Source organism: Zootoca vivipara, chromosome 9, assembly GCF_963506605.1.
Source record: "Zootoca vivipara chromosome 9, rZooViv1.1, whole genome shotgun sequence".
NCBI classification, from domain to species: domain Eukaryota; kingdom Metazoa; phylum Chordata; class Lepidosauria; order Squamata; family Lacertidae; genus Zootoca; species Zootoca vivipara.
In genome coordinates, this window is record NC_083284.1 from 52,140,957 (window position 1) to 52,167,645 (window position 26,689).

Genomic DNA, 26,689 nt, shown 5'->3' on the forward strand with positions numbered 1-26,689 from the left:
TTGACCAGGCCTTTGTGGTATGACCGTCAAGGCACAAAACACAGTCCTGCACATTGTCAGATGCAGAGAGCTTCCTGTCTTTCTGGAGGAGGCATTGCCTCTCCATCCTGGGCAGTTCCTGCAGTCTGTCAATTTTCCTCCTCACTTCCCCTTAGAAGAAGTGGGCTGGAATCAATGTTAGCCTGCTATGGTAATTGGAAGAGGGAAATGTCTGTCATTTCTTGACAAATACCAGCACGTAGTGTATCATATATTAGTGGGGCTGAAAGGCTTCCATAATGATGCACAATCATTCTTCTACTAGGGGCAGTGCAGTACAGTTATACCTCATGTTACGTCCGCTGTGGGTTATGTCTTTTCAGGTTACGGATGCACCGAACCTGGAAGTCCTGGAATGGGTTACCGGTACTTCCAGGTTCAGCGCACGTGCATGTGCAGAAGCGCCAAATTGCAGCAGGCACAGCACTTCAGGATGCGGCCTTTTCATGTTGCAAATGGGCCTCTGGAACGGATCCCATTCACAACCAGAGGTACCAATGTATTGAGGTTAGAGTGTGGGACCTGGGAGACCAGAGTTAAAATCACCACTCAGTCATGAAACTCACTACCTTCTCAGAGTTGTTGCAAGGATAAAATAAGGATAGGGAGAGCCACGCATGCCATCTTGAGCTCCTGGGAGGAAAGGCGGGACATGTATGTAAAAAAAGTGGGGGGGAGGGGAATCTAATCTTCTTCCCTCACTGCATGGTACATAAAGAGATCAAACTTATGGTAATAAGGAACTTCCTGCATATGTAGATGAAGTGACTTGCTAGACCTCCTGAGAAAGAGCTGACATGTGCAGAACATAATTTGCTTCACAAACAAAATGTTAAACATTTCCAAGTAGCTACCAAAAAACCTTCACCGCTCTTAGCATCAGCAATATCAGTGATAATAAACTTTTTCCAGATTTCTAGTAATTATGCACATCAAACAATTTTAAAGCCCCATCTGTGAGCACATGATGTGCAAACATTTTCTGCATGTTGGATGCAATCAAAAGTAGTTTTTAAAAAGTAGAATCCATTTTCTAACATAAAAGTGATGAGCATGAAGGCCATGATGATGTGGAGGGTGGGGGGGGCAGAGGGAAAGGGGGGGGGCACAAGTTAGCCCTTGAAATGGAAAACAAAACTTTTAATTTAGGGACAAAACCGAAGAGATCTAGGATCAATCTCCCAGTGTTTTCATTCTTACCTAAAAAGCTGGCGTAAGAGGTAGGGGTGGGGGCGTGAGTATCCCAATTTTCTCCAGGCTACTGATATGGAAAAAGAGGGAAACCTTTCTCCCTGGAAAGTTTTCCAAAAACCATTTGGAAGGATTAACTCCCTCCAACTAGTAAGCCTAATGAAGCCCTTCATCATACCAGCCTGGTTAGGAAGAGGGTGAAACTATTAGAAATGTGACATTGGCCCTAAGAGTCAACAGTATTTGCAACTGATAAAACATTACTGTAATGTCTCAAAATCTCTGGTGCGTTCCTGCCAAGGCTAGTTTTCGCCCCTCCTGCCATTGCAGGGAGCATGCCATAGGGACAGGCAAATGTGTCTATTTTGGTTTGTATCAGTTCCTCATTTTTCCAGGTTTAAATATAGTTCTCCATCTTCCTACAACAAACTGCGCATTTCTCCTTATACATCCTTATATGTAATTGCACATAAAAATGTGTACATTAGGAGAAATTCACCCTAAAGTACTGGTGGATATTCATTTTCAAAGCAAACAAATAAGCAAACCACAAACTGATATGCAATTGTAGAGAACTGAACTTAAAATTGAGGGGGGGGGGGAGGTGATAAACTGAGAAAACTTGAAAAATTGAGAGATTTTTCAATTCCTATTCAAAACAACTCTTGGTGATGGAGCACCTTCCCTGAGGGGAAAGGCAAAAATATCTGGGTTTTTTTTGGGGGGGGGTGGTGTTAAGAAAGAAGATGGTTAGAGGGATGATATGACAGAAGATTATACAGTCATACCTCGGTTTGCAACCGCAATTCGTTCCGGGGAGCCGGTCACTCCCTGAGTTTGCCGTAAACCGAGGGGCTCTTCTGCGCGTGCGCGAAGTGCCAATAGAGCGCTTCTGTGCATGTGCCGCTGCGCAGATCGCATCTGCGCACTGCGGAACCCGGATGTAAACACTTTCAGGTCTGTGGCGGTCGCAAACCGATCGGTCGCAAATATTGTTTACAGCCAGCTGAGGCTGAGCATCATACAAAAATCTTGGTTCCCCCCACCCACCCAAACTAACCACATTTCTTGTGATATAATCTTTTAACAGAAGGGTAACATAAAGTACCGATTGATTCTAACATCTGTTTTTATAGCTAGGCAAGTGTTAATATTTATTAGATCCATCACCTTTAGTTGCCCAAAGAGGAACATTACTCTTGTTAGATATAGGTATGAAGGAGAAAGAAGCCTGCAGAATACATATTAAGGAAATACATGGCTGAGAATTTTCTACAGCTGTTAGTGGGCAGGTACTATAAAGTAACACTTACTACCATATGATGCCAATGATTCTTTGGAAAGCTGTATGAGATTATATATTGTGGCCTATTCAAACACTTGGAAAACTTGGTGCATTCAAAACCTGGATCTGCCTGTCATGCCTCCAGCTTCCTCAACAAACATAGCATTAAATGCATAGGAATAAGAATATCCATGCCCGATACAGATAATATTTTATTCTCTCTTCATCTCTATGGATCCCACTCTGACACACATAAAGACCTTTAAAATCTATCATTTCTTTATTTGCACGCTGCCTTTCCACACAAAAATGTGCTCAAAGCAACTTACAAGCGCAGGAATAATTTCATAGTAAGAGCAGTAATAAAACAGCAGCATATAGTTAATGTAACGGTATACTAAAGGCAACATTTTCATGTAAGTTTAGCAACTTTGTACCTCCTGGCAGCAACAAAAATAACAAGGGAGTTTGAACAGTTTCGCTGCATTAAATCTTTCTGTATCCTTATATATATTGCAATACAGTCGTACCTCAGAAGTCGAATGGAATCCATTCTGGAAGTCTGTTTGACTTCCAAAACATTTGGAAACCAAGGCGCAGCTTCTGACAATCGGAAGCTGCGTTGGACATTCGGGTTCCAAAGAACGTTCACAAACCGGAACACTCATGTCAGAGACGCTGATGCGGCTACTCTAGAGTAACGACTCCTCGCAGCATAGTCCTTTTAGACTTTTATTAAGTGCTGATTATTTACAGTGCTCAGAGCGATCTATATACATGCTTTCGGTCAGGTGTCAGTACCTCCGAATGGAGGTTGGCGCGTTTTCTTCCAGCAAAGAAGCTTGGGGAGACCCAGCCTCTTCCCCCGACGTTTTTTGCGCAATTCCGGAGTCGGGGGGATTGGCCTTCCCCCCGGGCTCCCCCCTTCCTGTCCCACCTGGGTCAGTGGCTCCGCAACCTTGCCTGAGCCTCGGACACCACTTCCTGATTCTCTGCTGGAGGCAGAGCTCTCCCTGCTCTCCCCAGCGTTTGGGGATGGGCTGGACCTTAAGATGGGAGGGACCTCTCGGTATCCCCTGTCCCTCACAACTCACTTTCAGGTTTGCGGCGTCCGGGAGCCAAAAGGTTCAACTCGCAATGTACGACTGTACAAGTATAGAAGCGTGGCTTTTCCCTTGATTTCACTCTCTCATTCCCTTGCCACCCAGACTCAGTATGTCACCAAATCAGGTCACTTCTCTTTTTACAACTTTCCAGCCTCTCTGCCAGTCCCCTTGGCAAAAAAAATAAAAATAAGAATTTCTTCATCACCTCTTGCCTTGACTACTGCAATCTTCTCTCTGGCCTTGGTCCACCCACTCTTTCTTACTGGCTTCCAAGCAGCTCATTGCATTGTTGCCTTGGGTAACATTTTGGATCACTGAAACTTTTACAAGATGAAAACAGCTCCTAGATTAGCTTTCAATGTGCTGAAAATGGCAAATAAATAGGGATTCCTTAAGAAATGAGATATTTGCAAATTCTGATTGGATCAGAACTAACAACCCCCCCTTTGCATTGGGCAGGGGAGGGGGTACTATCAATTTGGCAGAGGTGTTTCTCCTCCGAGACCTGCTAGTCCCTGTAACTGAGTGACATTAGAATCATTTTCTGTCAGTACAGAGCTCTGCCCTATTCTACCCGCTGAACATGCGGGCAACTGAAAGTGCTTCTGGCCAGATATCTACAGAGAACCATCGGTGGAAAGCTCCAAGATGAGGAGTTTGGGGGTGGTGAAATGCTAAGTCATTGAATCCTAGTCCAGGCTCACTGCTACCATGTGACTGCATCAGCAGTGACTGCATCAATCAATAACATTCTTTTGCAAAGTAGTGCAGAAGCAGAGTGGAATGGGCTTAAGGATGAACACATGTAGAAATGATGTGAACAGAGTGATTCATCCATCTCTGGAAATAAGATAGAAACTGGTTGGTGGAGGCTACGCCTGCTGTCCAGTGACACAAATCACTGAGATTCAAGTATGCTCCTATCCATATTTTCCTGTTATCCATATTTTCCTATTCTGAATTCTGTTTCTGAACATCATCAGTTTGTTTTATAAGGACTGGATGCTCTTTCCACACACACACACACCCATCTGAGAGGCACTAGCGAACATTGGCTTTGCTTGCATTAGCATTAATTAACTGCAATGCTAGCTATTAGTTTAATACAAGATAGGCATCTGCTCTATGTTCTTCATACTGCCCCCTTCATCTTGTTCCACCTCATCACATCAATGATAAATGATTTATGTTACTCCTCACTGCCTCTTTAATGACAATTAGCGGTGCAATGTTGAGCAGCATTGAACAAAAGACCCAGTCCATTAACATTCTCTCAATCCACATCCAACAGTATGTGTTCAATTCTCACAGTATTTCCCCCTTTTCCAATGTTCAGGCATGAGTGTTGTTACTTATGTAGTCAAAATGGCATCACCTATGCACAAGGTCCCATTTCCCCCATCCTCAGTTTGCCACACGAGTCTTCAGAAATGTTAATCAGTATCTAAGCGTGCATCTCTCCTAACATACATTTTTTTTGCAACTCCCCCTAATATACTCATTTTTTGCAAGCAATTCCACCTAATATAGGAGTGGAGAACCTCTCTCCCTCCCCCAGATGTCGCTGAACTACAACTCCCATTTGCCTTCACTATTGGCCACACAGGCTGGGTTGTAGTGTCAGCAACAACTGAAGAGCTGAAAGTCCCCAACCCCTGCCTTATTATAATTCATTTTTGTGTATTACTTTCACCAATATGTACATTTTCACACACACTTCCCCTAACACACACATCTTTTGGCCAGAAAACTTCTTCACAAAGTTCAGATAAGTGTGGATTTTAAAGGACAGCTGTGTTTTGGTTTGCACATTGCAAGTAAACTAAATTCTGCCTTCACCACCAATGCACAAGAGGGAGATATCTTTGTGACTTCAGGTTAAGAGGAAGAAAACACTAAGGGAGGAGAAGAGAACCCTCAAAACTTTGCAAGGAGGACAGAGCATACTTAGTGGTCCCATGAAATGCTGCTTGATTCTTTTAGTTTGGGTTTGGGGAGAGACCAGGCTAGATGGACTAGACGATTACTGTGGAGAATCATAGAACTGCAGAATTGGAAGGGACCACAAGGGTCATTTAGTCAAACCCTCTGCAATGCAGGAATCTTTTTGCCCAACATGGGGCTCAAACCCATGACCCTGAGATTAAGAGTCTCGTGTTCTACCGGCTGAATTTTATAGCTGACTGATTGGAACAGAAGCACTCAGCACTACAGTGCACATTATGGGCAGGGGTGGAGGAAGGGTGGGGGTGGGGGTGGGCCACCCTGGGTGTCACCACTGGGGTGTGTGTGACAAAATGCCGGGTGACACTCACCGCGCATCCTGCAGTGTGCCCAAGCCACGCGTCTCTTCTGGGAGTGACAAGGTGGGTTGGACACCCGCAGGCTCCATGCTGCCCCAAATGGTCCGCACGCTGCCTCCCCCTCAGCTGTAGGGAAGCTGAGTGGGAGGAGGCAGGCAGACTCCTCAGAAGTCCCGTGGAGCGTCCTGCCCCAGCTAGCCCCACCCCTGGGCGCAGGGCATGCACGCCGCCCCAGGTACCCAATCGGCTTGCTCCACCTCTGCCTGTGTGGTCCCCCTGTTCTGTTTCTGTGGATGAGTTTCTGCCATGTACTTATTTATTTAAAGCGCCTTTACCCCCACTCATCATCCAAAACAGCACTGAGTGTGGGTCATGGTTCTCCAAGCTGTATGAATTACCTCCAGACTTCTTTCCCCCCTGTTTTAGTTTAAAGGATAGTTAGAGAAAATTGCTGACCTACTTCCACCCCATATAATGTACATTCAAGCATCTCAAGTGGATGCCACTGGCTTGGCTGCTAAATTTTATCATCATTAGGTTGCAAAGATAATTTCTTTTGTGGTTTGGGGATTTGATCTTGTCATGGAGTCGACTCCCTTTGAGCCCAATTTTAGATGCAATTTGGGCAAGATGTAGATCCATGATTCTCAAACTTTGCTCTCTCTCTCTCTCTCTCTTTACCCCTTTCACCCTGAGCGGTTTGCTTGCTCAGTGACATTGATCTTAAAAACCCAGTAGCTGAGAGGCTTACAGTGGCAGCCTGGGCCAATATTCTTTATTATATCTGGAAGAGTGTCAAATAGATTTGGCTTCCTTTTTTATTTTATTTTTGTCCCTTTTAGTATTCTGCCTTGTCTGGACTGCTGATTATATATTTAACATTCAGTTCCAGCTGCCAGCTGCTTATATTGAATATACATAAGCGAGTCAGAACACCACACAACAAAGCCTAGAAGAACCAATATCAGAGTCTAAGAACTGGTTCATACTTCCAAAGAAGTAAAAGAAGAAACTTGATAAATTTAATATTCTTCTCCCTCCCCTACTACTTGTGTCAAGTTGGACTCATGGCATTCCCCTGTAGAGAACATCAGTGGCTTCTAGTAGTCCTGAAGGAAACCCATGAATTCTACTTCTTGTGAGACACCAGAAGCCATTCTTCCTTTCACAGTTTCTTTGAAGGTATGAACAGTGTCAGCTGAGTTCAGGGAAAACTAGAACACGGATTGCTAAACTTTGCTGTACTGCAGAACACTGTGTTTCTTTGCTTGTTGTCTGTTAATCACCATATTCTCATATTATGTGGCTGACAATGAATCAGAATCACAGAATTGTAGAGGTGGAAGGGACTCCGAGGATCATCCCTGCAATACAGGGATATGCAGCTATCTCATGATAGTGTCTCAACAAACATCGAATTGTTGGACAGGAGTAGCAAAGCCTCCTTGTGCCTTGCAAAGCTTTACCTTTTCCAGCTGTTCAGTAGAACTTAATCTGAGTGATGTAGAAGTCTCTCACAGTTCTCCCAGTGCTAATGCAGACACAGCCATGGAACTCTTAACAAGGGATAGCCAATATGATGGTTCCCTCCAGACTTTTGGACTAAAAATCTCATTGCACCTAACTATTTACCATGGTAAATAGACAGTGTTCATGGTAAATAGACAGTGTTCTCAAAGCTACCAACATGAGTCTGACCAAACTGCGGGAGGCAGTGGAAGACAGGAGTGCCTGGCGTGCTCTGGTCCATGGAGTCACGAAGAGCTGGACACGACTAAACAACTAAACAACAACAACAACATTTACCATGGTGCCTAGGGCTGCTGAGAAATCTAGTCCAAAATACCCGGAGGACCCTCACTACCAATCCCTGGGTTAGATATTTAGCTTTGGCTGGCATAACTGCTGAGACAACATTAAACATGGGTTATGCTGGCGAGAGAAGGAACACAAAATTCCACCCCCTCTCTCTTAACACCCCAGCCCCTATGTGACAGACATATAATAAGAAAACACGATGGTCTGCTATGACATACAGACCAGACTAATAGCCCACAAAGCAATCAATTACTGTATAGGTAAGAAGGTAAAGGTAAAGGACCCCTGGATGGTTATGTCCAGTCAAAGGTGACAATGGGGTTGCGGCGCTCATCTCGCTTTCAGGCCAAGGGAGCCGGCGTTTGTCCACAGACAGCTTTCTTGGTCATGTGACCAGCATGACTAAATCGCTTCTGGAGCAACGGAACACCGTGACGGAAACCAGAGCGCATGGAAATGCTGTTTACCTTCCTGCCACAGCAGTACCTATTTATCTACTTGCACTGGTGTGCTATCTACTTGCACTGCTAGGTTGGCAGGAGCTGGGACAGAGCAACCGGAGCTCACTCCATTACAACGATTCGAACCACCGACCTTCCGATCAGCAAGCCCAAGAGGCTCAGTGGTTTAGACCACAGCGCCACCCGCGTCCCATCAATCAATTATGACCTTATAACAATGCAGTGTTTGAAGGACTAATATGTAGAAACTATTACTGTTTGAGTCTCACTCAAATGAATTATTTGTAGTTTTGGTACATCATTAACTGCATCAACTCTTTAAACAAAATAAACTGCTTTTGTTGAAGTTCACTTTACATATGGGAAGAGGGACAGTGAAGGTACTGCACTTTAACAACAACAACAACAAAAAGTTATGCATTGTCCCAAAGAGACATTAATTTCAAGTACATTTGTTGGACCCAAGACCATGCTTTCACAAAACTAATTTGAAGTCCCAGTGATTTTTGCAAGTCCAGATGAGCCCAAATTAGTTTAGCACTTGGCTGTTTTGTATATCAGCCCAGCTCCTGTCCCGTGTCGCATAAATTACATATAAGCAGGGAGATACTAATTTTTGCATGTGTGAGTAATTATTTTAAATTCTTTACCACTTTTATGCAGCTTGATGAAAACAAACATTTTAAAGATATAAGTAGCAATTATTTAATATTCCTGTTTTCTGACATTTCAGGTGGCTACCTAAACTTATAAACGACAGCAGAATTTACACTTCCTTCTGCATGTATTTATATTGCAAATGCATTTTGATGTAGATACTCAAAATGGTGGGAAAGTAATATATTGAGTATGAAAAAAATTCTAGTTAGCTAAAAGACATTCCGCAAGGGGTGAAAAATCTCTGAAGAGGTTTATTCAACCATGCATACTTCAGTTGTTACTTCTACAGCACATTACCCCCAAACAATTTCTCAGCCTCCGTGAGTACATGCGGTTCAGCTACAAGAGCTTACTAAATATTTGATCCTAATTAGACCTAATGATCATGTTTGTTTCTCTCCATCTGTGATTTTGCAGAGGCAACCTCTGAGTTAATCCTGAGGACCTGATGTGGGATGTAAGCATTGTTGAATGGGTCAGGAACAGTGACCAGACTGCAGTGAAATTCAACACGTAAGTAAGAAGAAAGTCTGACACGCTCACAAATTATTTAAAAGGAGAAGAAGAGAGAACCTCAAAAATGAAGAGATTAGTTAAGCAGGAAAGTTATAAGGGCCAAGCTCCTTTAGGACATTTGGAAGTTACTTAAAATCATTTTAAAAGAAGTTCAGATAAATCGTGTACCACAGATCAGGAAAGTTACACACCAAGTTCAAGAAGATGCCAGAATGGTAAATGAGTGAAGTCAAGGAAGGAATGTTATTGCTGTTAAAGTGTTTTGTAAGCCTCTTTGAGTGACTCATTTTTGGAGGGGAAACGTGGACTGTAATATTTTTTTTTGTATAAGTGGTACAAAATTGATGATGATGATGATGATAGCAAGAATTATTCCTTTAAAAAGCATATTGTTAAAAACAACAACACCCCACTGGCTTTTGAGGAAACATCTGGCTGGTTACTATGGGGCTGAAAAAGATCCCAGACTAGAAGACTCTTGGTCTGCTCCAGCAAAGCTTATCTTATGTTCTGGTGGAAATCAGTTAGTAAGAAAAGGTTAGTTACCAGCTAATCTTTTGATAAGGCAAATACCCACATAATACTTGGATATTTTTGCCCACATGACAAATAGAAGTTCTTTTGGGTGGCATGAGAATTTAATCAGAAATACAGCACAGGCAAAGAGGTTAAAATCAACTTCCGCCAGCACTTCAGTCCTGATGTAAGTATCACACACTGTAGCAGCAATAACAACAATATGGAACATCCTATTAACAAATCCGGCATTACATCCATTTTGGCTCTTAGTCTCACATATCCGCACAGAAGGAAGAATGGAAAAACAACTGTTTTGCAATGTGCCAGAAACAAACATTTAGGAAAAGAAGAGAAGTAACACTTGCATGACTTGAAAAGCAAGAGTTAGCTGTGGCCTTGTGAAGATTGATTAATTTCCATCAGAAACAAAAAGATTACTAGATAAGATAAGGAAACCCATCAGGCAAAGAGAGCGCGAGCAATTTGCTTCTAGCTTGGCTTAGTCAGCACTATAAAATATTGATGAATACTGCTGCTTGAAACAGCATCTCGTAGTGAGGAAAGTGCTATTACTTTGAACTTTATCCACTGGTGACTTTAGTAATATAAAGTAGGAAAGATGGATTTATAGAATGCACTTTTCCCCCCAAGGAGAGTATATTTACTTAATATCAAAGGAAAGTGAAGGCATGCCCTTTCAACATCCAATTCCCCCCCCCCCCCAATGATCTTTACTGTGCAACTTGAAATCTACACCAGTTAAATTTAAAATTTACAGCATTCGATTTGAGGAATTTGTGGGCCTCCTACATTCTATAACTGAAATAAACTTAGTAATGCTATATAAAATTATCACTATTACACCTGATGACCTAAAACTCAGAGCTATAGCTCAGAAATGGAAAACACATGTCTTTGCATGGAAAAGGTCCCATGTTCCCTGAGTCTCAAGGTAAAGGATGATGGGAAACAAAAGCTCAGAATCAGCAATGCCTAATACTCTAAAGCAGGTCTCCTCAACCCGGTGCCCTTCAAATGTTTAAAACTAAAACTCCCTTCGATGCCCCTCCCAGCATTGGCAATGGATTTATAAGCTGGATCTACACTGAGCTGTAAAAATGTAATATAGCACTCAATGCAGTTTTCTATTGCTGACAGATCACTGCTCTACAGTGCCCTCTGGTGTCGCATTTTTATAACACATTTTTAACATTATAACCAACCAGTGTAGATTCATCCATAGTCCAAAAGATGTGGAGGGCACTAAACTGGGAAAGGTTGCTATGGAGAGCCTGACAGTTGAAGTAAACAGCTCTTAGCTTGATGAACCAGTGATCAAACTTCATAAAGTCAGCTTCAAACTCACAAAATAAAAATCATGTGCTTCTCAGAGAATAATAGTGCTCTTGTAGTGTCTCAATTAATTGTACAGATAAGCCTTCCTCAACTTGGTGCCCTTCAGCCTAGTGCACCAGCACAGTGCTGGGGGCCAGGGCTGATGGACTGATATCTAAAACATCTGGAGGGCACCAGGCTGGGGAAGGCTGGTGTAGATGAACAGAGCACTGTTATATTCCCCTATACTGTGTGCTTCAGGTAGGCTGCATTCCAGGGCCAACCCAAGACATTTTGGCACCTGAGGCAAACCACAAAATGGTGCACCCATGTCAGGGATGAGTGAAGATCTACTACAGGAACAAGGGGACAATAATGATCAGGAACAAGAGCGGGAGGAGAACAGCAGCTCCTTCTGTTTGCCAAGAGGCTACTATAGAGCTGGCATGGGTGGGTGGGTGGGTGGGTGGGGGGACTGCTGAGAATGCTGGAGATCTGACCTCCAAGGGTGCACCCTAGTTGTTGCTCCTCTGCAGCAGTGGCAGCAACAGCAGCAGCAGACGATGACGGTGCATTCCCTGGAGGGTAGACCTGCTGTTCCTGTGGATCCTGCCACGTGAGACAGTCACCTTGCCTGCCTCATGGGTGGACCGGCCCTGCTGCACTCTCTTTTAGTATAAGATCTCCATATAATTATTTCGTATTTTGACGTTGGATGCCTCTGCATTGTTCTTTCTGTTGTGGGCCTCCCAGTTTCAAGTTGTGCCCATTTTGACAAACCAGTGTTGCTTCTGCATTCGCAGGTCCATGATCACCAGCTGCCATGGACCAAGGGGTGCTTATGGTTGAAGTTAAACAATATGGTTGTTCTTGGCTACAGACAGAGATTTGCCAGGCCATAAATTGCACAACCTGCTATCATTTACAATGTTATGTTGCTAGACAAGAGGGGTGGCTTAGCTGCCAACAGACTTTTGGAACATCTGTTTGCCCTTAGGTGAATGAAATGCAATGACTGGATGCACATGGGGTCACGTACCAATATAATACAAACCCAGCATAAGGTACTAAAAATACTGCTTGAATATTCTACTTTCACTCCCTCTTGTCAGTTTCAGTCACCAAGCTGTGAGGCTTATCACTGGGAAGACCTTTCCACAGCACGGCATGCTTTTTAGTTAAATGAGAAGAAACTGCCACACTTTGTCAGTTCTGAAAGTACTGAGTTGTATAATTGTTAAGCACGCATTCTTCTGCTTTAAGGCTAACAGAAACCTATGGCTGTCACAAGAAGAGGCTTACTTTCCTAACAGACTGAATGTTTATTAAATATCAGGAACAGAGCAGGCTTTTATATATATATAACTGCATTAAGTCAATTCCTAAAAGTTTTACACTGCATTGATGCAGCAGGTACAACCATTTCAGATCTTTAGGTATTTGACAGCAAATCACGCACAGGGCTTACATAGTGCTTTTCAACATTCACACATACACATCTCAGTTATTCTTACAATACATCTGTGAGATAGATTAATAAGTTAACCCCAATACTGTCTTTGTGTGTTTGTGTGTGTGTAGGGCAGCAATTAAGAATGAAAATTCATGGATGAGCCATTAGGCAGGATTCAACTAAGTTGTTGTGTAAGTGGAACAAAGGCCACTTGTGCAATGAGATTCCCCCCCTCTCCTCTCCTTGTGCCCTCTAAGCCTGCTCTGGAGGGTTGAGGGAAAACCCCGGTTTGGAGGGCATGGGGGGGGGAGGACAGGGAAAACTCAATTTCACCTGTGCATATCCCACTTAATGCTACATTTAATTATTTAAAAATAATAGCAGCAGGAACTGAAGTTGGATCAGGGTTTGGTGGGAGCTTTAGCTCTTAGTCTACATCCTTACCTACTAACTAGACACCTACACCAGTCACACCCCCTGGCTGACATGCTGTCACAGTCAGTCTGAGGAGGGCCTATGTACGTGCAGATGTAATCAGGGCTCACTCCATGAGGAAAGAAACCCACGCTGATCAGCGTTCATGGCCCTGTGTAAGGGACATTGCCCTCATACATCCACACAGTCAGACACAAATTTCACCTTTGGCTGGTGGGGGGCATAGCCAATGTGCACACAGGTGTCTGTGGGGTGGGGCTTGGTTGCTTTTACATGTGAGGTCCCCTCTTGCATTCACCCTGAATGCCTGAAGGCAGCTACGATAAGGTGTGGAAAGCTGAAGATCCTTTAGATTACAAGTGGGTTTCATATTTTGAATTTTGTGGCTCCCACTGTCAAGTGGTGCAAACAACTCAGCTAAGTCCTATCCCTATCTTAGAAAGAAACGAGCCAGTGCTGGCCAGACAGCAGCACTAACATTGTACTATGAAGGTGCTGCTAAAAGTAGTGCTGGTGTTGCCAAAAGCACACACAGTATTGAGCAGGGTGATTTAGATGCAGTATGGATCATTTTCAACAAGCTTCACCCATGCTGGTGCATACATATCACAATGCAACGCCATCAATAATACCGGTAGCCAAGCTGGCATGCTATGGCCTTGGCTCAGAGATTTACCAGCGCTCCCTGACATTCCATTGTTTCTTGTGAGATGTCTATGATATTGTGTGTGTGTGTGTGTGTGTGTGTGTGTGTGTGTGTGTGTGTTTATGTGTGTTTATTAAGGGTTTGCTGTACAAATCTTTCAGATCTGCATGAGAATTTTTTAAAAAAATCTGTAAAACTATCTACAAACCACAGCACACTTGGGAGACAGAAATTCTGGCAAGATTAATTTTTTTTAAAAAAAAAACTGCTTAAGAACTACTGTTGGGTAAGACCTTGTATTTATATGTGTGGAAACAGGATAGCTTCAGAGAGTATCTAGGTGGTGTTTTTTTTTTAATGAACCCAGATCTGTCATTCTTAATGTCAGCTAAATCAATGGACTCTTTGTGGAATCAGGTGATAGGCAGTATAAGGAGGTTCAAAGCACAGGGTTCTGTTTTAACAGGTGTGCTTTTACCTATTTTATGATCCCCAGAAAGCGGGGTTTCCCCAATTTTGTATTAACCTCAGAGGGTTCAAAATTATTTATGAAGTTATTCACTCTTTAAGGCGAAATGGCAGCTGTTTCATGAATAAGGGAATATTTAGGGGAAAACAGGGCCATTCAGACAGCTGTATTAATACACCAATAACCACAGTGATGTTTAATGGAGGATAACATGCCCAGTGTGGCCCAGTGGTCAACGATATTGACATAAGGCAATGTGTACAACTCACATTTGTAGGTAATCTAAGGCCCTTTTTATAATATTGAAGCAGTGCAGGAATCTTATCTCCATAGCTCTTTCCCCTACCTTGTTTAACATTTGGAAGCTCAGAATCACATGGGGTCTGGTGGGGGGGTCTGTGTTCCAATTGTGTAAGACTCTTGTGTAAGAGAGGGCAGTGACTGGATGGGAAGGACTGTGTAACTGGGCACACACACTAGTGTTCTGGCTTCCAAACCAGTATGGAAATGTCATAGAAAGAAGTTTCTGGGAAGAGACTCTTACAGCGTAAGACTTATGCTGGTGTGAGAGATCTCTAGCTCTGTTTAAAGGAGAAACAAAGATCATTTTGACTATATTTAGCAACATGATTTGTTTGCCAGGCAGTTTTGTTTATTAAACAACTAGATGAGCACTTAAAAAAAAAGAAATTATATAAATTTCCAAATATATATTATATTAATGCATTGCAATATAAACACTTTTGAACAATCTGCTATGTGTTCACCATCATTTTGCAAAAACAGTTGTATGCACCAAATTTAAAGTTAAGTCCATTGGCCAGTCTATGGGAAATTGAAATAGCTCTACCAGAACGAATGTATTTTTAATGCTCCGCTACTTCATTTAGACAAATATAAATGATAATTTAATGATTTAATGAGAGGCTAACATTTGAAGACCTGCAAACCTTGGAGAGAGAATTAGCACTGTGCTTTCAGGGAGTGATTTTTAGAAGTGCTGGATATAACCTTCACACAGTGAGACATGAACAAGCTTGGCACTTGCTGTGAAACAGCACAACAGCATCCACAGAGAACTACTGTGTGTTAACTTTTAAAATGAGTTTTACAGTGCAATCCTTTAATACATGTCTACACGATAGTAAACCCCAGTGAATGCAATGGGCGTACTCGCAGAGTAAGGTAAAGATAAAGGACCCCAGATGGTTATGCTTAGTCAAAGGCAACTATGGGGTTTGGCACTCATCTCGCTTTTCAGGCTGAGGGAGCTGGGGTTCGTCCACAGACAGCTTTCTGGGTCATGTGGCCAGCATGACTAAGCCACTTCTGGCACAACGGAACACCGGGATGGAAAACAGAGAGTAAGGAAATCCCGTTTACTTTCCCGCCACAGCAGTACTTGCTGTGTACTGTATCTACTTGCACTGGTATGCTTTCAAACTGCTAGGTTGGCAGGAGCTGGGACAGAGCAATGGGAGCTCATCCTGTTGCAGGGATTTGAAGCATCGACCTTCTGATTGGCAAGCCCAAGAGGCTCAATGGTTTAGATACAGCGCCAGCCGCGTTTCTGTACTTTTTTTTTTTACCTTTACTCCCAGAGTAGTAGGTATAGGCCTCAAGCCTTAAAGATGTCTTCAGGTGTTCACATGAATGTTCAAAGGGTGGACAGGAGAATGCATGCAAAGCTGCTGCCTACAACAATGTGTGTACTGCTTCCCTCTCAGCTCCTGCCTGAATGCAAGCAGAACCATCCATGTGATCAGGGACCCTGGTAAAGTAAGATCCCCGATCATGTATGGTGTTCTACCGACTATAAAGCTCTTTGCAGACCTTCCCCACTCAGTGTAGCGAAAGTCCAGGACTGACGGTGTGGGACAAGAAGCAAGGGGATGTTGGGGGCAGGACCTATGCCCCATCCACAGATATAGCATTCATATGCTGAGGCAAAAGCCTGAACACACCCTTAGTTAAACACACATGGCTTCCTGAAAACAACATTAAGAGGGGAAAAAACAACTCCAACAGAAGGTTTCATCTGAACATCTGTGGACTGGAAACTGTTTTCTTAAGAAGATTCCTCCCCTTTACTTTTGCAACTCAATCTGTTTTGCTCCTCATTTACTACAAATATACAGCCTAGCTCTCACGACTATGTAATTTTCACTGCTGTTTAAAAGACTTTGCATAGGAGGTGAATGAGTAGGAATGAACTGTGGGCACACTCTGGTTTCAAAATGAACTGTAGCTCTGCTGCTGATTCAGTGTAGTGTGAATCATACACTTGAGTATCTACTAAGGAGGGTATGCAAATAATTTTTTTTCAGATCTGCTATGCTAGAATCAATGTAGGCAAGAGGTGGTTCTGCTCTGTGCAGAGGGGAACTGGGGCAACGCTCGTGTCTTCTTCTGAACCTGGGTAGGTGGTGAGACTGAGCCTCAAAAAGTGGGGCCAAAAGTAGGATATGCACAGCAACTGACTACCCAGAAACAAGCCAGAAGCCCAGACAAATGTAGGGTGTGGTCTAGATGTTATTTCCATCACTGAAAACCCAGAGAGTGATTCAGCTAAACACCACCCCTCTGCATTCTTTCTCTCTCTGTGTTATTTCTAGATACGCTGCAGAAAGCAATTGACAGAGAATTAAGAAACGAGAAGGGTGTGTGTGTTGACAAATGTACAAGAAAGTGCCTAACTAATGAGCTGAAAAGCAATTCCTCAATAACCCTAGAAGAGAAAAACGATACTCTCTTACAATACGCCTGTCACAATACCAATTCATATTCATTCATTCTCATTCTCTCTCCCTCTTCCATACCAGCTGTCAGGGACTGTCAGGATGCTAATGAGTGTGCACACTAGGGGGAGGGAGGCTGGAGTCTGACTCGGGAGAGGGGGTCAGATTTGTGAGGAACTGGACTGGCCAGGATACAAGAGTCAGAGGGTAGGTAGCTTCAGAGCTTGAGCGTGGAGCACAGGATTGGTGAGAAGAGGAGGAGGAAGAAGAAGAGGCAAGTCAGGCAAGTGAAGGACCAGGTGCTTCCTCACCTTCTCTTGAACCACTGTTTCCAAGAACCAGGAGGGGATTTGGAAGGGATGAGCCGAGGAAGCTTTCATGCAGGTGTAGTTTCCAGTTGTACACAGCCTGTCGGGGGAAGGTACATAAACTGGTGGAGGGGGAGTGGTCCCCTGTTAAGTGGCAACTGCTCCATAGAGCGCAGACCTAGGAATTTCTAAACCTGCCCTGGTGACAGTGGGCATTACTCCCCCCCCCCCCCGATGCTTGAAGGTGGATAAGCTGCCTAAAGGTTTTAAAGGTAGAATGAGGGCTCAAGCAGTCATTTCTTTGTCTTTGCCCCCATTCAACTAAAGAGGAGGATAGAATTTTTTTTTTTAAAAGGAACAGATACCTAGGGCTCAATAAAACAACACACAAGCTCACTAAATAAATTCATTACTACTGTAATGAGAAGCTTGTCAGGCTAAAAGAAAAACCAGCCGGGGCTGTAGGATGCCTATGAAACCGAACTGCGAAACACACTCATACCTTCATCCTAAACAAGTGTAATCAGAAGTCAGTCCTATGCAAGCTCTTACTCCAAATTACTAAAAACTTCAGGCCCTAAGTAGGTGAATATGTTAATTTTGGCTTCTCTCAGTTTCTCACTATTCCTAATTTTAAGGTCAGTTTTCCAAATTTCCACATCTCACGAAAATCTAACAGTTTAGTGCAAGTTTCTCCTAATAGACACATTTTGTATGCAATTTTGCCTAATATACATTTTTTGCCATGAATTTTCCCCTAATACTATGTATGAATGCACGTTATCTTCACCAATATATACATTTTAGCCAAGTATATGCATTTTTGTACATGTCATTTGGCTAGAGAAATGCATTGCAAAATTTGGAGGTGTGCAATTTTCTAGGCTGCTTCTGTTTTGGTTCATGTATTGTTTTAGATAGTGCAGATTTAGCTAGCTTAATCTTTAAAGACAAACTGAATCAAACATCTCCCCCATTCCTACTTTGTAATTTATAAAAAGCAAAGGTGTGAAGCCCCAAGAGGTGTTTCAGACAGGTAGATTATAGATAGATAGATAGATAGATAGATAGATAGATAGATAGATGATAGATAGATAAGCAAGCAAGCAAGCAAGCAGCAAAGTGAGTGACTATTTTAAATGAAACACCAGCAAAGAGAAGTTGTGTAAACCAGTCCTCACTGCTTACTGGCTCCAAATCCCACAGCTCCAAAACACACAGCTGCGTTTCCCTTATGGCACTCCAAACATGTTTCATTAGCTTTGTTTATGAATTCCCAGCTTCTCCATTTCCAAGTTTAGTGCCATTCATTTGGTTGATTAATTTAATCCATTCTATATAAAAGACACCCAGAGCAATTTACAATAAATAAAAACAGAAATAATATTTGTTTTCATCCGCAACCCAGTGGGGGAATGTGCTTTCTTCGTATGCATTTTAAGAAAGTCATTCCAGTGAATTCATAACACACATTTGATCTGTAACATATAGCTTACCCCTTAAAATCAAGAGATTTCCCTTCTTTCTACACAATTTTGAACCCTACAATGTATTCCTCAATTAAAGCAAATGTTACTCCCCTCTCTGACATTTATTTTCTCTTCCATTAACTACCGGTATTAACTTATGTAAAGAAATGAGCAGAAAATTTCCAACTATTGATTTGACCTCAATGCTTTATTTGTGTTTTTTTAAAATTTTAAGTTTCAAGCTTTCTCAATGTTACAGCCACTTCCTTGGGAGCTCTTTCCCCCAAATTATGTGGAAGAATCTGGTTGTGCACTATGCTTAAATTAAAATACATTTTATCCTTCATTATTCATGCACATGCTCCATATTAATCCCCCTAACACTTACATTTCAAAACTAAGGGCTTATCCTCTGTGCTTTCCAGGCATAGCCAGTGCTTTAAGCTCCTTGTCTAAGTACAGCTTTTTGAGCTCCCCCCCCCCCCCAAATCCGCTCTTTAAAGCTGAATCAGAGCAAAGGCAATTCATGGACCCATGTCTGGAAAAAGTGGGGCAAAAGGTGTGGACAATCCCTAAGCCTTGTGAGTCCTAACTACTGTTAGGTTTCATTGGACCTTTATCTATCCTTCCCATCTCTCTCCAAACTATCTTATCAATCATGTAGTCCAGGGTTTCCTAAACTTGACTCTCTAGCTGTTTATGGACTACAATTCCCATCATCCCTGACCACTGGTCCTGTTAGCTAGGGATGGTGGGAGTTGTACTCAAACAACAGCTGGAGACCAAAGTTTGGTAAATGCTGACATAGTCCTATGAAACAGGATTCCATCCATGCATCCAAATCCAGAGACCAGGGCAGACTCCACTGTGCACACAAGGCTCTAGTAGCCACAAGCAACTCCATACATACCAATGAAAGAAGCAAATCTGCACTTGGAAGAAGATGTACCTAATATGATCCTGCATTTTCTATTGAAAATGCTGTTTGGGGTGAAGAGAGCTACATACGTACGTTAGAGGGTTTGGGCAGATCAGTGCGGTGGGATTTTCAAGGAGCAGTACATTTTTGAAAGCAACATTTCTACAATGCACTGCATTAATTTTACACTGGAAACAAATTCAGAAACATTCCAAGATACCCCATTCAATATGTGGTGGCATTTTCATTGACAATAGCCTAATAAAACATTTCCCCATTTGAATATTTATACAAACACAGGAAGCAGTTCATTTTACAATCCTCTGCATGGTTATTCAAAAGTACATTCTGTGTTCAGGTTAAGTGCATAGCATAGCAGTCTTATTTAGCTAATGACCCAGTATGGACAATTATGACCAGCTTCATAAAACCATAGTTTATTAAGCCAGGAATTGCCTCTTTCCACCCTTCACATCAGATGCCAATGAAAAGATCCTAGCTTGTATGGAGTCAGAGTTCCTTGAACTCAGTGAAATCTGTCTTAAAGTTGGTTAACAAACCAGGAAAATAAGCCAGGAGTGCTCAACTCAACACTCATTCCTGGCTTAATAAACCATGGTTTATGAAGCAGAGAATGATTGTCCAAAATGGGTCAAAGTCAATTATGCCAAGTACTCCATTTACTCATGGTACTGAGCTTTTGAAGGCTTACAGTGTTCCCTGGGAGTGAAACAGGTAAATTAAACAAAAAATGCAAATGGGGAAATTTCGTATTACTTTTTTCACTAACATACTTGACACCACCATTGGAGAGTGAACAAAGAGCACACTGTCAAAGACGAAACCTGCACAGAATGTTACCACTTGTTTTCTATGAATGCAGAGGTATATTTACTAAAAGAAAGACATTCCATTCCTCTCCAGAGATTTCTCCTTCATTCAGAAGAACTGCAGTGCTGTGTTCATAGTGTTTGGATTCCAGGTTACATCAACATTTCAGTTACAGACCCCTATTTGCAGGAGCAATATTAGTTTGATATGTTAAAAAAAACGCAACCTTAGACTTCAGTTTGACATTGCTTGAGTCTAATTGGAGAAGAATTTTAAGTGTATGTAATTTGGCTTTTATGAACTAAGTGAGGGCACTTAAATATTAAACAAACAGAAAATAATAATGTAGAAGACATTGTTTGGCACATAAATCCTTTAATTCAAATTTTATTTCCATGAAAATGAACACCCCACACTCTGGTACCTTCTAGACTGGATTTTTGGTATGTACTCTACATGGGCTGCCATGATGATGACCCCAAAATTTCAGTTTGCTCCAAAATGCAGCAGCCAGGTGCTCACATTAGTGTTTAACCCCCCCCCCCCCGGATATTAAGATCAGCAGCAGAGGCCCTCTTAGCAGTTCCACCTCCTTCATAAATTCGGGGGATTGGATAGGGCATTCTTTGTGGCAGCACCCAAAGTTGTGGAATTCCCTCTCCACAGAGGTTCATCTGGCACCTTTGTTATGTACTTCCTGTCACATGCTGAAGACTCACTTTTTTACTCTGATCTTTGACACCTGCGTTATATGTTTGCAGGACCCACCCTATTCTCTTGACTGCAATTTGTTTTAAACTGATTTTAATATCGTATTTTTAAATTGCTGTAACCAGCACAGGGAGTTTATGCTGCAAAGCAGGTAGAGAAACGAATAAGTAATCAGTGGTGTAGCAAGGTCAGGTGTGGAAAATTTCCTGTCCCCCCCCCCAATTGAAATCTAGTTGGACTCCCAAGAGACTGCGATCTACTCACAGTGTAAAAAGATTGGCTGTGATCTACCCATTGTCATTTCTAGGAGTTGTTGAGCTTTTTGAGGGAAGGCTTGACCAAAGCTGTTGAGCTTTTTTAAGGGGAGTGTTGGCCAAAGTTGTTAAGCTTGGGGGGGGGGGGGGTTTGCAGGGTTTGGGCCCTGAGTTGAGAAAAGCTTCCGCTTCTCTCCTTCCCTCCACTTGTTTGCTCGCCTGCCTCCTTCCCGTCCTCTGCCTGCCTGCCTGCCTCTTCCAGCTGCCCAGGAGCGTGGGGCTGTCAAAACAAAGTGGCGAAAAGCGGCGCAACTACCTCCTTCCCCTGACAGCTCCAGGTAGGCAGGAGTCATTTGGAGAATCTCACCCCCCTCAGTGATGACACCCGGGGCGGCCTGCCCCCACCTTGCTCTGCCCCTGTAAGTAATAATCATATTTTACAGTATGGTGTGCAAAGCATTTGCCAGCTTCTCCTCCCCCTGCCATAGGTTTGTCCAACTATGAAAGTAACAAAACGAAGAGGAAGTACCTACAAGACTACTACTATTTGTAGGATGGACACAAGGTACCTTTAAGCTTTTAAAGCTCTTTCTCAATGATACCTTCCTCTGAAAAATAGTCATCTTCTTTTGAATGGTTTCACTATATCCCTCAGAGGGATCACACCCCTTCTGGATTTGCACGTTATGCCCCTTACCATATAAAATGACCCAAGACTTAAAATCAACATTAGATTCGCCCTCTGGCTTATCATTAGCAACAATACGAGTCAAAGATTCTAGGGATGACAGCTGAGTGATGATGGCATTGTTGATATGGTGTTCCCTCTCTAAGAGGCGGAGGTTAATAAGCCCACCCTTCCTATTCTTAGATGAATTCATAGAACATTTTAATTCCATAAAGGGCTTTATGATTGATTTCTGCTGTTTTGATTTCTCTGTTCTGGTTTTTTAATGCTGTTATGCTTTTATCTGCATACTGTGCTTTATTATTGTGCTCTTATTGTGAAGCTCCTTTAGAAAACTAGTTTGAAAAGCAGGATATAAATAACTAGCAACAATTTCCTTCCCTTCATCCACATTTTCCTGGGAATTGGCAGTCTACCCACCAACCTTTTAGCTAAGGTGGGTGCCTTTTTTCAAAGCCAACAGAACATTTGCATAAGGAAGCTTTAACCCTTCATCATTGTACCTCATTGCTGGACAGTGGTCAGACCAAGGAGTGTGACAGAAAAAAAAAGGGTCAGGTCATGACCAAAGGATTTCAGGAAGGCAAGTGGAGCTACTTATATACTTTTGCTATTCAAGAAGCAAGTTGCAAGGCAAAGTTGAGAAGAGATTAATAAACTGAAGGCAGAAGAAGGTGGCGGCAACCCATAGCAAGTACATTTTCAGAAAAACGAAGAGATAAAGCTTTTCCTGTACCCACTTCTGGCTGTCATTGGAAGGCAGGTGACGGCTGTCACTGCAGATACTGAAATGAATTCTAAACATTTACTGCATCAGAATACCAAGGACTAAGGAAATGCAGATCAACTCAAAAATATAAAATTACATTCCCTTATTTCCCTCCCTTTTCCCCAAGAGCAATGGAGTATGGCAGCAAATTATAGTATTCCGAGTTTCAAGTACTTGAAAGCTAGCAAACAATTTAAAAAGAAAGTCACTGACTAGTTTGCTTCAGACCTTTTCAAAGGCAATTACCAGCCCAAAGAAATTAATAGGAAAAAGATATTATTTTCTTAAAAACAAAATTAGCATTTCATTAAATATCCTGAATTACTATTTATTTAGCAATACACAGCATAAATCTCACGTGCCTCTGCACACCCTTAGCTTGCTGAGATTTCAAAGAGACACACACATTACTCTCTCTAAGAAATACCAACACTCTGTGGCAGGTTCTTACAGTATGTTAATTAATGACCAAGGAATGCCAGCTATGAATGCAGAATGAAATTGTAAATCCCTAACACACACACAAGCACACACACATACACAAAGAGAAAATTACCGGTCAGACGACTCTTCTTGTTTTTCAGATGTAGGAGATTTTAATATTTTTGTTCTTGTACATCAAGATCTTGTTAACTCAGTCCTTTCTTAATGTTTAGCTTCTGTAAAGGTCTAAGTTTAACTGAAGAACAAGAACCTGCAATAGAGAGGAAAAGAGAGGGTGATAAGAGCATGAAAGAATTTCAGCTGCTGGCTGCAGCTACTGTTCTAGGAGCATTTGAGCTATTTTCAGCACCGGACGGGTTTGTCTGCAATAAGAGAAACCAGTAAAGTACACAGGCAGGAAACTCACAACAACTTTGTTCACTGTTCAGATTCCACATCCAAACTTGCAATGCTGAGCAAAATCAGTTTTCAGACAATTTAAAGCAGCATGCAGCACAAGAAATAAACCCTGATTGACTTCATTTTTCTTGGATCGGGTGACCAGCCTGGAAACTACTGTAAATATTGTGCCTCCTTTTAATAGCATCAACCCAGATTCTTTGAATGAGGAGCTTTCTCTCATATGCTTTATTTTGCTTCCAAGGCTTTTAGATCTCACTGGCTCACTTGGCTTCTTAAAAGGGAAACCAGAAGTTTATTTCCTGTTTGCAACAAAATGTTTGGAATCTGCAACCCTTCTATTTTTGAATGCTAGTGACCCAAGAATGATTGTTGACTCTATAGTGTTTATGTGACAAGGGAAATGAGGAGCCAATCGGTATTGCAATCGCCCACCTATTCACTACTGCAGAGAAAGAACAACCGCCAAAGGTTTCTTCATGTTGGGATACTATAAGTCAGCATTTTAAAGAACTACTCATCAGGTACATTGCAACAAATTGTTAACAAGAACAACTTTAATATCTACATCTATATATAACACTTTCAACTGTTCAAAATGGTTAGTGTACATTATCCTGAAATAACCCTGTAAAATAAATCAGTATTACTTATTTTGTAAATAGGGTGACTGAAGCTGAGGTGGGGGGCGGCTTATGTAAGTTTATGGAAGAGGTGAGATTCAAACCCTCGACTTCCTGATTCCAGAGGATCAGTCCAGGCACCATTTTCACACTGGGGAATAAAGAACACTAACTTATTAATTAGCCTTCCCCCCCCCCCCCAAATCTTCCATCATTATAGATGTAGGAGATTTAAAATGGAAAAGGAAGAAGAAATTGCTGCATGGCCAGGAATGGAAATGAGTCAGGCGAATACAATATATATATATATATATATATATATATATATATATATATATATATATATACACACACACACACACACACACACACACACACACACACACACATTACCGTTGTGTTTTTTTAATGTCCACAAATGACATGTAATTAATGAAAACAATGTTTTGACATGTCCTTTGCATCAGAATGTACGTAAGTTAGGTAAATACTTTGCAACTTACATTAAGCAGAAGATAGCAAGACGAATAACGTACCGTAGTACTAATCAAACTGCTGTGGAACAGAAACTGCAATGGTGGTGTGGCAAATACAGGTCGAAACAGAAATTGTTGCCTTCTTATATGCCATCATGCCAGAGAACTTTCCTGGGTGTCCTCTACAAATATCTTTCCTAACTGGGAAACCCTTCCACCAAGAAACCACCCTAATCTCTAACAGTTTATCTTGCAGTGCCCTTCACTGCACTTTTATTTCCACTAGATTGGAAAATTAGCTCATTGATCCTCATATCAAGGGATGGGGAGAAATTTACTTGGTTCACATTTTAATGCAAACCCTTCAAATTTGCACTTTATGAACCAATGAATGAACCCTTCAAAATTCACACTTCTCCAACGTTTGGGATGCAGCTCTGCAACCAAAGAGTGCATACAAAATGTGTATATTAGAGAAAAATGCATGCAAAAAATGCAGATATTGCTGAAAATAATGTGCAAAACACTGATTGTATTAGGGGAAATTGATTACAAAAATGTGTGTATTTGGAGAAGTGTGCACAAGAATGCAAATGAAAATTAACTAATGTATGTGGGACATACGAAACTTAAGACTGGAAAAATGAAAAACTGGGTGGTGATTTTTTTACTGGTTCAGATCATTCCTCGTTTATTAATGCACTCAGATTGTCAACAGAAGGATCAATATCATCAAGACCACAAATGAAAATCGAATGCTGCCTATTTTGGAGTGGTTCTACAACATTATTGTTGTTTGCAAAGGAATGCTCAAAAGCTTTGTTTCAAAAGCAAACACAAACAGCACTTTATTAAACAAACCATGCAATAATCTTACAACTTCCTGTCCTCACTTGCTGCACGTGACTGACAACTTCCTTCTCTTAAAGGTGCAGGCAAACTTTATAGAACAGGGGTAACCAACATAGTGCCTTACAGATGTTTTGGGCTACACTTCCCCTCAGCATGGCCAATAGTGAGGGATAATGGGACTTGCAGTCCATAACTTCTGGGAGGGCACCATGTTGGCTATATCTGTTCTAGGAAATGCCTCAGGATCCAGTACGGTGTATTGGTTAGTGTGTCAGACCAAGATCTAGGAGACCAGGATTCAAATACCTACTTGGCCATGAAGCTCACTGGGTGACTCTGGGCCAACCATTCACTCTCAGCTTAACATACCTCACTGGGTTGCTGTGAGGATAAAAATGGGGAGCAGGAGAAAACAATGTATGCCTCCTTGAACTCTAAAAAGGGAAAGGTGGGATATAAATATAAAAATATATACATAAAATAAAAATACAGGACACTATAGGAGAATCTCAATTGAGTCTGGAAGCCAAAGTGTTTGTAACCCAAGGTGTTTGTAACCCAAGGTACCACTATATTGCAGACAGGCAGCTGGTCCTTCCCTGGGCAAGACAGCAATTCCCTGTTCTCTCTCTCACCAAGGAACAAGTTCCAGTTCTAGCTGTTTTTCAAAGAACTACCCCTGTTCATTCCAGCCCTAAATACTACACTGGGCTGCTTACTCCACTTCTCCTTCAACACTGCTGTTTGGGGCTTTTTCCACACTAAGGAGATACAGCTACTCTTGTCCCAGCCAGCAAGAGGCAAGAAAAAACAAATGTATGCTGCTCTGCAGAGCTATATTTCTTTCCTTTCCCTGAAACAGTCTCCTCAAGCAGACAGCTTCCATCCACCTTCAGATTCCCTCATTTACCAGCGGCACAAAATTCAGTCTTGCAACTTGATTGTTTTGCTGTAAATCCATCTTACCTGTCA

General features: G+C 42.0%; 1 long non-coding RNA gene across 1 annotated transcript in view; it reads right to left on the bottom strand.

Annotated features, from left to right (window-relative positions):
• Positions 1–1,141: 1,141 nt before the first annotated feature.
• LOC118083406 (uncharacterized) overlaps positions 1,142–26,689 on the bottom strand; it is a 56,276-nt gene continuing 30,728 nt past the window's right edge. The window contains exons 3-4 of the long non-coding RNA XR_004692389.2: positions 23,480–23,617; positions 1,142–17,382 (exon numbers count right to left, since the gene is read on the bottom strand). This is a non-coding gene — a long non-coding RNA (uncharacterized LOC118083406). The remainder of the gene's footprint in view (positions 17,383–23,479; positions 23,618–26,689) is intronic.